This window comes from Notolepis coatsorum (assembly GCF_963971535.1).
Source record: "Notolepis coatsorum genome assembly, chromosome: 12".
NCBI lineage: Eukaryota > Metazoa > Chordata > Actinopteri > Aulopiformes > Paralepididae > Notolepis > Notolepis coatsorum.
In genome coordinates this window covers 116,001,674-116,014,259 of record NC_140176.1, presented here as the reverse complement: position 1 = coordinate 116,014,259, position 12,586 = coordinate 116,001,674, and the positions used below count along the sequence as shown (strand labels likewise).

Below are 12,586 nucleotides of genomic sequence, written 5' to 3'. Positions count from 1 at the left end.
TAGTGTTAGTGGTGGTGGTAGTATTAGTGGTAGTGTTAACACTTTGAGTGCCAGCCGTGTTTTCCTTTTTACCGGCTGGAATGCCACCATCCACTCCCAATGTTAACGTTAATATCGCCTAATCTATGTTTTAAATTATGTGTCTAATCTGCCCATCGCTTATCAAAGAATCATTTTCCAGTCAACATTGTCAAGGCAGATTGTTTTTTTATCGCTTCATTTCCGTTTGATAGCATTTTGAAAATCACCCGTTTTCGGGGAAAAAACAACCCATGCCTATGATAATCGCCTTTTACTGGAATATTCCAGAACGTTGTCATTTGTCTGCCTATTTATGAATAGTTTTCAAATAAACACTAGATGATCGATAGTATATGTGTGCGCACGCACGCTCGTGCCGTGCGCTGATAATCACTGCTCTTATTTCCTCATGGCTTTTACAGTCAAAACAACCATATCACATATCACATAAACGCTTATATATCCGTGAAAACGAGTCTGATTATCCTAACACTGATAACATAGATTCCTTACCTGAGGTCAGATGGTATCCAAATGGTTTATTCCAATTTCCGATCGCCATTCGAAAAAATCGATAATTGTATTGATCCATCGTGTGTACAGTATAACCCATATTCGCCAGAGGCTCCAGAATGAACTCTGGTAGACCCCGGCTGCATCAGTGAGAAGTAAAATGTGGAGTCAGAAATCCGTTCTCCCATTCACTTTCATTGAGTCCATTCCAAAAGGGTGATTTACCATCTGGGAGACGATAGGGGGGCGCTTTTTTCACATCTGAGCGCCGGCGGTCCCTGGATCTCTAACGGTAGGCTCGCGTGATGCAATATGATTTCAGATCGCGAATAAATAAAAAAAATAATAAAAAAAAAAAAAAAAAAACTTGTGACGTGGCATTCAGCGGTTGGGGGGGGGAAACCCGAGAAAAGCCGTGAGTGGCATACAAAGTGTTAATGGTGGTGGTAGTATTAGTGGTAGTGGTGGTGGTAGTAGTGGTAGTGGTAGTAGTAGTGTTAGTGGTGGTGGTAGTAGTGGTGGTGGTAGTAGTAGTGTTAGTGGTAGTAGTGGTGGTGGTGGTAGTAGTGTTAGTGGTGGTAGTGATGGTGGTAGTGGTGGTGGTGGTAGTAGTAGTGTTAGTGGTGGTGGTGGTAGTAGTGGTGGTAGTAGTGGTGGTAGTGGTGTTAGTGGTAGTAGTGGTGGTAGTGTTAGTGGTAGTGGTGGTAGTGGTGGTAGTAGTGGTAGTGGTGGTAGTAGTGGTAGTGGTGGTGGTAGTGGTGGTGGTGGTAGTGGTAGTGGTGGTGGTAGTAGTGGTAGTAGTGGTGGTGGTAGTGGTAGTAGTGGTAGTGTTAGTGGTAGTAGTGGTGGTGGTGGTAGTAGTGGTAGTAGTGGTAGTAGTGGTGGTGGTAGTGGTAGTAGTGGTAGTGTTAGTAGTGGTGGTGGTGGTAGTAGTGGTGGTGGTGGTAGTAGTGGTAGTAGTGGTGGTGGTAGTAGTGGTAGTGGTGGTGGTGGTAGTAGTGGTGGTAGTGGTAGTAGTAGTAGTAGTGGTGGTGGTAATAGTAGTAGTAGTAGTAATGGTGGTAGTAGTAGTGGTAGTAATGGTGGTGGTAGTGGTGGTAGTAGTAGTGGTGGTGGTAATAGTAGTGGTGGTGGTAGTAGTAGTAATGGTGGTGGTAGTGGTGGTAGTAGTAATGGTGGTGGTAGTAGTAGTGGTGGTGGTGGTTATAACTGAGGGGTACAATTCCCTGACTGTATTAATCAAGTATGGTATCATTAAACCACTACCGTCTTATGTACATTATACTGGCCATACCGTACACGAGTATATGATGAGAACACTTCCCCACAATGAATCGGTTCTACACAAAGTTGTCTTTAAGTATTTATTAGCAGCAAGAATACATAATATACTTTAATTGAATGCACTTGTAAGGCAAAGGAATGTGCGTAGGCAAATCAATAATGAATGTCCATTCTCATATTACGCATGAGATAATAATACAACTTGAATATTAGGAATTATATCTAGGGGATACTGGTAGGGGGGTTCCTACCGGTTGTAAGCCAGCAGGGGGAGGCAATGCTCTAATGCAAAGTCTGGTTCCACGGGGACTCAATAAGCTCCTGCTCGGGGAGGAGGTATTACTCCCTGGATCAGCGGACGAAAGGCAGCCGCTGTAATCCCAGTATGCGTGCAGCACAGGTGGAAGCCGGTCAGCCTCTCCAATAGAGACGGGCTCGAATGATGTTCCTCACGGTAGATCCCACAGCAGTGGGTGTAGACGATTCTTATCCGATCCAACAGCCTGGTTAAAAGCAATAAGAATAATAATCCAGCCGGAGAGGGGCTCTGCATTCACCGGTGTAGATCCTCCGGTGCGCGGTACTTCACATTAACTAAGTTGAACTTGACGTTATTCAACCAAGCTCTGATACTTTACTATCCTATTCGCACGCGGCTATAAGTGCTCTATTTAGACGCACGGTTGCTCCCTTCACTTGGTCTTTGACTCGTGATGAAGGCTTTACTAGTAAGGAGCGAACGATACGTTGAACAAACGTATTAGGATAAAACAAGACTCTATTTTGGGGCAAAACGGGCCCACTTCACAGCACGCTGTATCGTAGTGTGAGGCTTCAACTTGTTACTAAGACTGAACTGAACTGAACTGAACTGAACTACTTCTGTATTCACCTGCGCCATATTTATATGTACGGGGAATAAACTAGTGCCAGCCTCATTTCTGTCTCGTAGTCCTGGGCAGAGCCGGGCATGTACAGACATGTCTTGACGGTGGCTTTGAACTCGACTCTAGGGGCAAGACACTGGCGCTGGTGGCACGCCATCCAATAAGAGAACGAAATATTATGGTCTGTACCAGGCTAAAGGGATATTCCGTGTATATGTACAAAGAATACACAAGGGATATCAAACGATATACAAATATTATGCAATATATATCAATCAATAAATACATATATTCGGTTTAATCTGACCCTTTGTAACAGCCGCCTCCTAATTAGTCCCACCTAATTAGCTAAGCAGAGACAGATTAACCGCACTGTCCACTACTCAATGTCCGTTGTGAGGGTAGGCAGTTCACAAAGTCAGGGGTCATGGTCGTCATTAAGCGAGTCGGGGAGCCTTGGCGACTCTATCAGCCTCGCCACGGGTCGGTTGTATGTCCGCCCTTGGACGAGCAATTCTGCCGCTCTGACCTTTCCGTCGGCACCAGTGGTCACTTTGCTTACACGGCCGGCCTGCCACGCAGCTCGGGGTAGTGACTGGTCTATGGTCATGACGACTGGACGGGATGAAGGGGGGCTTAGGAGGAAGCGGGCCTGAGACTGCTTTGATCTGTGCTTGGCTGTGCCTCCTCCTCCTCCGTCTGTTTCTCTTGTTTGCTCTGTACCCCGTCTGAGGAGGGGCCGGTCCCGGCCGCCCCGTCAAGGAGTCGCTTGGGGTGCTGGGTTCGAGGTCAGCTACGTCTGAAGCGCAGCTGAGGGGGGTGGAGTTCCGAACTCCCTCTGGTGCCCACGGTTCTCTCACGGGCCTCTCGCTTAATGTCAATAGCCTCTGCTGTACGAGGGAGTGGCCGGTGTCGCTCGCCTTTGTGTGTAGGCAGCGTGTAGACGTGGGTTGACTGTCAAGTCCGTAGAGGGGGCCCTGGAGCGTCCATCCCAGTCGGGTCTGAACCGCGACTGGGCATCCTTTGGGTCCGATGTGGGCCGCCTCAATTGGGAGAATGAGGTCCGCGTGGTCGGAGCCGATGAGCAGGGTCGGTGTGGCGCCGTCGATAAGCGGTATAGGTAGTTGACGTAGGTGCACATACTTAGCCATCAGCTGTGGGATGGGGTAGGTGTACTGAGACAAGCCTATGTCGTGGCTGGTGAAGACGTTGGTTATACTATACTGCTTCTCGGGCTGGTCCACCGCTGCTATCTTGAAGGAGACCCTTTCACCTTTTATGGTCTTCTGGTCCCTTCTGATGGTGCGTATGGTCATGGTATCTTTGACACCCCGCAGGCCCAACTGGGCTGCTGCGGAAGCGAGGAGGAGAGTCTTTTCAGACCCATCGTCCAGGACGGCGTAAGTGTCCAGGACCTTGTCCTCGTAGCTCAGGAGCACTCTGACCACTTTGAGGAGCACTCGGGGGGTCCCGCTCTGCTTGGGGTCTATGTGGAGCACTCCTGTCTCGGGGGGGTTGTCACCTGTCTGTGGTGACACAGAATCTATATGGTGCGAGTCGCACCGTGACTCCCAGTGTCTGCTGTAGCAGTCGGGACACCAGGGAGCGGTCTGGTGGAACTTTGGTGCTGGTGCCACCGCCTCGGCATGGTACATTAGCGCGACGGGCCCACTCTGTTGTCCTGTGGTCTTCTGGTGGGCTCCGCACAGTGCTGCGCGGTAAGTGGCGCCCGCCTGGGCCGCCCCTGCGCGGTAAGCGGCGCCCGCCTGGGCCGCCTCACGCCACTGGTCAACCTGGACGGGGTTCAGTGTCTTATATTCGGCGCACTGTGCCAGCCAGTGTCCGCCGTCGCAGTAGGTACAGTAGGGAGCGGTCTGGTGGCTCTTCGGTACTGGTGCCACCGCCTCGGCATGGTACATTACCGCGACGGGCCCACTCTGTTGTCCTGGCTGACGCCTGTTGATGTCATGCAGGACCTCCAAGTGGGTGCCACCGCACCTGCTGCACTTCTTCTTCAAGCGGCACTCAGCTGCTAGGTGGCTGCGCGCGCAGCGGAAGCAGCGGCGGTGGTCCTTGATCCACTGACTCACCTCGTCCGTGGTCAGCTTCCCGAAAGTGTCGCATTGGTACAGCCGATGTTCTCCCTCACAGTACTGGCACTCAATCTTCCACTGGTCCTCTTTCGTCGAGGGGGTGTGGTGGTTCTTGTGCTGCGGTACTGATTCGGCTTGGTGCATAACGGTCACCAACCGGCGGTTATCCGTTGATCCCCGAGGTCCGAGTCTTGGGCTTGGTCCACTCCATACGAACGTGTCGAGTCGTAGGCTACTGACCTCCCTGGCGAGGAACTCAGATAGGTCTAGGAGGGATGCCTCTGGACCGTTGGGGTCGCGGTGGTCTCTCTGCCGCCGAAAGCGCTCTTGTCGGGCGGGAGGGAGCTTCTCTAGTATCCTCTCTACATTAGAGTTAGCGTACAGTTCATAGATCCCTTTTTCCTTTTGGGACCCCAGCATCCCTACCAGGGACTGTACCTTGATAGCGAGGTCATCTAATGCTCTGTTGTCTCTGGCTGGGGGGAGACGGTCAATGTCTCTTATCTCCTGTATCACGTAGTCCCATATGCGTCCATAACGTTGGTCGAGGGCTACTAGAGCCGCGGTGTATGGGGTAGTAGAGCTGGAATATGCCAGCGCTATATTGTGCGCTCTGGGCACCTTCAGGTGCTTGAGTAGGATAGCATACTTGTCCGGTTCATCTGGTACGTCGGACAGCATAGTCTCTAGGCACATTCGTAGCTCTGTGTACTGTGCTCTGTTCTCGTGTGTGAAGTCCGGGAACGTCGGTGTGCCAAGGTACGATGCCATGGATGACTGGCACATCGGTGAGCGTTGGGGGAGAGGCCTCCTAGGCGAGTCTCCTCTTACGTGTTGTCTTGGGCTGGTACTTGGTGGGTACCAAGGGCCAGGTACCCAGGTGCTGTTCCTCGGGGCTGGCGGTGCGTCAAACTCACCCGTGAGTTGAGTCGGGGGTTTGTAGCGCAGGGCCTCGGGGCTGACTTCTGGGCTGTACTGGGCCTTCTGGTCCAGAGTACGTTGCTGCTGGTCGGGGCTGTACTGGGCCTCCTGGTCCAGCGTACGTTGCTGCTGGTCGGCTTGACATTCCTCCTCTTCCTCCTCCTCTCCCTCTGCGAGGACCTGGAGTCTTCTGTTCAGTCTCTCGGCGTGGTCCGGTTCTTCCCGGTTGCTGGGTCTCGTATGGACCGGCCGGGGAGGGGGTTCGGAGACGTGGACAGGATCCTCCTGTTGGCGGGGTCCCGGGTCGCTTGGTCGGGTAGGGGAATGTGTCCTAGACCCTTGTCGTGACGATCTCCGGGAGCTCCGTGCGGAGTGAGGGGGTGTCGCCATGGTAATCAATTTGTCCATCAGCTGCGCCTGCAGCCGGTCGCGCTCTGTCTCGCGCTGGGCATGGGCGGCGTTGCGCGCTGCTTCGCGCTGGGCATTGCCGGCGTCGCGCTGCGCATTGGCTGCGGCGTGCTGCGCATCGGCGCGGCTTCTCTCAATGTTCTCTTCTGTCTGGAGGCGTCTGGTCTCCAGTCTTATGCGGTCGTCTTCACTCCTTTGTTGCGCCTGGAAGCGCTCTCGCTCGGCTGCAAAATGTTCGCGCTCGCGCGTCTGTTGCGCTTGAAGTCGATCGCGTTCGGTGGAGGCTGCCAGGGTGGCGATGAGTGCCTGCGCCAGCATCTTGTCCGCCTCGCTGGGGGAAGACGCCGGTCGAGGCGATCGGCTCCCGGCAGTACTCGTTGGAGATCTGTTCTCCGGGCGCGCCCCGAGGTCCGTCTCCTGGGCGCGCTTCTCTTCTGGTAGTGGGTCGGGTTCCGTCCCTGGAGCGCTTTCTTTATCCTGGAGCTCTCCGGGGACTGTCCCGTTCGCGTTGTCTGGGGGTAAAGTCATGTCATGTCCCTCCTGGTCCCCCCCGTGAGCTTGGTCAATTACGTTAGAACCCACTAGGGTCTCTACTGGCGGGGTAGCCTGGTCGGTAGGGTTGGACATAATTTTACTATCCGCTTTAGTTACTTTATCCGTATTTAACTTCCCTTTAAAGCTAGGTATTGGACTGACAGTGTATGCCTCTAGATAGGGAGGTGGCTGCCGCCTGCGCTGCGGGCGTTCTAGTTCGGGAGAACCGTTTGTGGAGTGTTCATCATCGGCCATGTTAATATTAATATTATATTAATATTACGCTAATTCTTATCCGGGGCTCGAAGGACCAATTATAACTGAGGGGTACAATTCCCTGACTGTATTAATCAAGTATGGTATCATTAAACCACTACCGTCTTATGTACATTATACTGGCCATACCGTACACGAGTATATGATGAGAACACTTCACCACAATGAATCGGTTCTACACAAAGTTGTCTTTAAGTATTTATTAGCAGCAAGAATACATAATATACTTTAATTGAATGCACTTGTAAGGCAAAGGAATGTGCGTAGGCAAATCAATAATGAATGTCCATTCTCATATTACGCATGAGATAATAATACAACTTGAATATTAGGAATTATATCTAGGGGATACTGGTAGGGGGGTTCCTACCGGTTGTAAGCCAGCAGGGGGAGGCAATGCTCTAATGCAAAGTCTGGTTCCACGGGGACTCAATAAGCTCCTGCTCGGGGAGGCGGTATTACTCCCTGGATCAGCGGACGAAAGGCAGCCGCTGTAATCCCAGTATGCGTGCAGCACAGGTGGAAGCCGGTCAGCCTCTCCAATAGAGACGGGCTCGAATGATGTTCCTCACGGTAGATCCCACAGCAGTGGGTGTAGACGATTCTTATCCGATCCAACAGCCTGGTTAAAAGCAATAAGAATAATAATCCAGCCGGAGAGGGGCTCTGCATTCACCGGTGTAGATCCTCCGGTGCGCGGTACTTCACATTAACTAAGTTGAACTTGACGTTATTCAACCAAGCTCTGATACTTTACTATCCTATTCGCACGCGGCTATAAGTGCTCTATTTAGACGCACGGTTGCTCCCTTCACTTGGTCTTTGACTCGTGATGAAGGCTTTACTAGTAAGGAGCGAACGATACGTTGAACAAGCGTATTAGGATAAAACAAGACTATTTTGGGGCAAAACGGGCCCACTTCACAGCACGCTGTATCGTAGTGTGAGGCTTCAACTTGTTACTAAGACTGAACTGAACTGAACTGAACTACTTCTGTATTCACCTGCGCCATATTTATATGTACGGGGAATAAACTAGTGCCAGCCTCATTTCTGTCTCGTAGTCCTGAGCAGAGCCGGGCATGTACAGACATGTCTTGACGGTGGCTTTGAACTCGACTCTAGGGGCACGCCATCCAATAAGAGAACGAAATATTATGGTCTGTACCAGGCTAAAGGGATATTCCGTGTATATGTACAAAGAATACACAAGGGATATCAAACGATATACAAATATTATGCAATATATATCAATCAATAAATACATATATTCGGTTTAATCTGACCCTTTGTAACAGTGGTGGTAATAGTAGTAGTAGCGGTGGTGGGCAGGGGGCGAAATTAACTTTTTGACTCACCGGCCAGTGGCGGGTAGATGGGAAGAATCTACCCGCCAAGCATATTTCTTACCTGCCAACTTTTTTTTGATTAAAAAAATTATTGTTGTTATTTTATATAAATCTTTTTTTTTAAATAAAATATATATATTATATAATCATACTTGTAGTTGTATTATCTGCGAGACATCGCCACCTCGCTGTCTGCAAACAGCTCCACTGTCTGTGTGTATACTCGAGTGGCCTCCAGCTCCAGCAAGGATTCTCCGGCGCTGCAGCTGGACCCTAAACTCTACATTCAGCATGAAAGGATTCTCCTGCGCTGCACCTGGACCTATTCAGCAGCCCTCATGCGATGTAAGCCAGGGGCTCGAATACGCATGTTGTAGGACATTGATGTCAGGAGCTATCTGTAGCTACTGCTGGATGGCGTTGGGACAACGCCTCTGAACTATTTAGTTTACTGGGACATTTCGTAGTGACTAGTGAGCTAACGTGGGCTAACATGAGCTACCTAGCCAACGGAGGTATTATGCACTGGACACTTGCTGGAGCAGTTGTTGATGTCGGGAGCTATCAGTAGCTAGCCGGCTGGATAACGTTACACAATGCCTCATGTATTAAACTAAAAGTGAATAGTTGACTGGGTCATCTTGTAACAGTAGCTAACATTATCTCACGGAGGTCCCTCTGACTAGACTAACGTCACGGTGGCTGTCCTCTGTTTACATGCAGCATACAGAAACAGGTGCGGGAGGGGTAGGAGGAGCAGTGCGCGGTGCGCTGCATGTCTGTGCTGAGACAGCGAGTGAGAACTCCGCTCAGAATTGGATCATGATTTTCTGTTTTCACATGACTATTTGATTGCCCGCCGCACGGCGGGCAGACCTCTCAGTGGGAGGCGCCAAACGTAAAAACTGAGCGCCAATGGCGGGTGGCGGGCTCTAGTTTCGCCCCCTGGTGGTGGGTCATTACAATTGTACAGTTTTCTTTCGTTTTCTTGTTCGCCCAATAACGTTAACCAAATGAAACCAATGGAAAGACACACACACGCGTCGCCGACACACACACGCGCCAACAAACACATCAACATTCTCCCCCGCCGGACTCACAGGCACAATCAAATAAACATACTTTTCCGGACAGATCATCTGAGCTCCACTGTGTTTAAATCCAAATAATCCTCTGCCATTGTTGTAATATGTCATCTGTTCTCTAGTATTCAGTCTCGTTGTGAAGTTAAATTCTCTCTAGAAGTGAAAGTGAAACTTAGCAAGGATAAGTTGTTAAAGGGGCAGTAGGCAAGTGGATGCCTGAACACAGAATGACACCAGTATCACTGACTACCACGGCAAGCCTATAGAAAATTATTCTATTTAATAATAATTATTATAATAATTATCATAAATATAATATATAATTTTTTTTAATAATTTTTTTTTTTATTAATAATTATAAATATTTTTTTTCTGTTGTACCGAACTCGTACCGAACCGTGACCCCAATACCGAGGTACGTGCCGAAACGTGGCTTCTGTGTACCGTTACACCCCTACTGTGTTGCACTCAATATTTAAATAATGTCTAAATAAATGTAGACAGACAATGTACGCATTTTAAAAATAGAATGAACAGAGCAGTGTTGTTTTGAAACAGTACAGTGTGTGTTAGTTTGATTCATGCTGCATTTTATATTGATGGCCTTCTAATTTGTTTCTAAAGGTTTAATTATTTTGTTTGTTTGCACCAAGTTAATACTTGACAAATGTAGCCTATATTTTTCAGTCAGTTCGGTCTTTGTGTGCCAAACATTATTTAAGGCAAACCGCTGTAAACCTTTTTTTTCTTTTTTTTTAGTAAATGAGAAGCATGTTTACATTTTGAGTGTTTAAAAAAATAATATTTAAACAACGTATATCGAACCAAACCGAAAACCGTGACCACAAAACCGTGATACGAGCCAAACCGTGGATTTTGTGAACCGTTCCACCCCTAGTAGTAGTGGTGGTGGTGGTGGTAGTAGTGATAGTAGCAGTAGTGGTGGTAGTAGTAGTGATAGTAGGAGTAGCAGTAGCAGTAGTAGTGATAGTAGCAGTAGTGGTAGCAGTAGTAGTGATAGTAGCAGTAGCAGTAGTGGTGGTGGTAGCAGTAGTGGTGGTGGTAGTGATAGTAGCAGTAGTGGTAGCAGTAGTAGTGATAGTAGCAGTAGCAGTAGTGGTGGTGGTGGTAGTGATAGTAGCAGTAGTGGTGGTGGTAGTGTTAGTGGTAGTACTGGTGTTAGTGGTAGTAGTAGTAGTAGTGGTAGTAGTGGTGATGGTAGTAGTGATAGTAGCAGTAGCAGTAGTAGTGGTAGCAGTAGTGGTGGTGGTAGTAGTAGTAGTGGTGGTGGTGGTGGTGGTAGCAGTGGTGGTGGTGGTAGTGGTAGTGGTAGTAGTAGTGGTGGTGGTAGTGTTAGTGGTAGTAGTGGTGTTAGTGGTAGTAGTAGTAGTAGTGGTGGTGGTAGTAGTGGTGTTAGTGGTAGTAGTAGTAGTAGTAGTAGTAGTAGCAGTAGTGGTGGTGGTAGTGTTAGTGGTAGTAGTGATAGTAGCAGTAGCAGTAGTAGCAATAGCAGTAGTGGTGGTAGTAGTAGTAGTAGTAGCAGCAGTAGTGGTGGTAGTAGTAGTAGTAGTAGTAGTAGTAGTAGTAGTAGTAGTAGTAGTAGTAGTAGTAGTAGTAGTAGTTGTAACTGAGGGGTACAATTCCCTGACTGTATTGAGAGTATGGTATCATTAAACCACTACTGAGTTATGTACTTTAATTACTGGCCATACAGTACACGGTATATATGATGAACACCCACACAATAACACGGCTTAACAAAGAAAGTCCTGTTTGGAATATTTATTAGAAGAGCAGCAATAGTAGATTACAGTATTGAGAATTAGGGTCGCGCTTGTATGGCGAAGAATGTGCATGAATAGGTCAAGAGCGTAAGTCCATGAGCATATTACGATGGGGATAATTAATACCACCTGTAGCATAAGAATTATATAAGGCACACTCGTAGGTCAGCTGGAGATACTAAGGGGGTTCCCTCCGGTTGTAAGCCAGCAGGGGAGAGGAATGGTCGGGAGCAAAAGTCTGGATCAACGAGGAATAAAGAGACTCCAGGTACAGGAGACGATGCAATAATCCCTTGGTCCTTAGACAAAACAACAGCTATACTCCGGTATGCATTGCAGCATGGATGAAAGCTAGCCAGCCTCTGGGTCCTAGAGGCGGGCTCGACGGGGCTCCTCACAGGGTAGATCCCACACGGTAGTGGGGGTAGACGGTTCTCTGCTCCAGCAGCCACAGTACCAAAGCAATATAATCCAGCCGAAAAGGGCTCTGCATTCGTCGGTGTAGGTTATCCAGTGTACATATCCACACGGTTCTCGTCTAGGGCTCCTCGGATGGCGGCACAAGGTTAGGCCGCCCAGCCTGGATAAGCACACTAGCTCGGTACGATGAAACGGTGGTAATGCTGGTCACTGTAGAACGGTAGCCGCACGATACACTATACATAATAGACTATTACTTTATAATAGAATAAGTCGAACTCGACGATACAGCGTTAAACTCTGACACTTTAGCTATCAATTCGCACGCGGTCTCAAGGCTCTATTTAGGGGCAAAACGGGCCCACTTCACGGCACGTTGTATCGTGGTGAAGGCTTCAACTTGTTGGGGTAACTAACTTTAGGATAACTAACTGCTGTATCCACCTGCGCCGTATTTATACGTAAGGTGAATAATCTAGTGCCAACCTCAGTTCTGTCTCGTATTACTGCGCAAACCTGGGCATGTTGAGACATGTCTTAGCGGTGACTTTGAACTAGACATTGGGGGTATGGCCGTTGGCGCCTAGGGGGTCGCTGTCCAATAGGAGAACGAATATTATGGTCTGGCCTGTACCTAGGTAAAGGGATATTCCGTGTATATGTACAAAGAATATACAAGGGATATCAGACGATATACAAATATTATACAATATATCTCAAGTAATAAATATATATATTCGGTTTAATCTGACCCTTTGTAACAGTAGTAGTGGTGGTGGTAGTAGTGATAGTAGCAGTAGCAGTAGTAGTGGTAGTAGTAGTAGCAGCAGTAGTAGTAGTAGTAGCAGTATCAGCAGCAGTAGTAGTAGTAGCAGTAGCAGTAGTAGCAGCAGTAGTAATAGTAGCAGTATCAGCAGCAGTAGTAGTAGTAGTAGTAGTAGTAGTAGTAGTAGTAGTAGTAGTAGCATCAGCAGCAGTAGTAGTAGTAGTAGCAGTAGTAGTAGTAGTAGT

General features: G+C 48.6%; 1 protein-coding gene across 1 annotated transcript in view; it reads right to left on the bottom strand.

Annotated features, from left to right (window-relative positions):
• The window catches only part of sass6 (SAS-6 centriolar assembly protein), a 168,753-nt gene that overhangs the window by 83,931 nt on the left and 72,236 nt on the right, over positions 1-12,586 (bottom strand). The window lies entirely within an intron of this gene.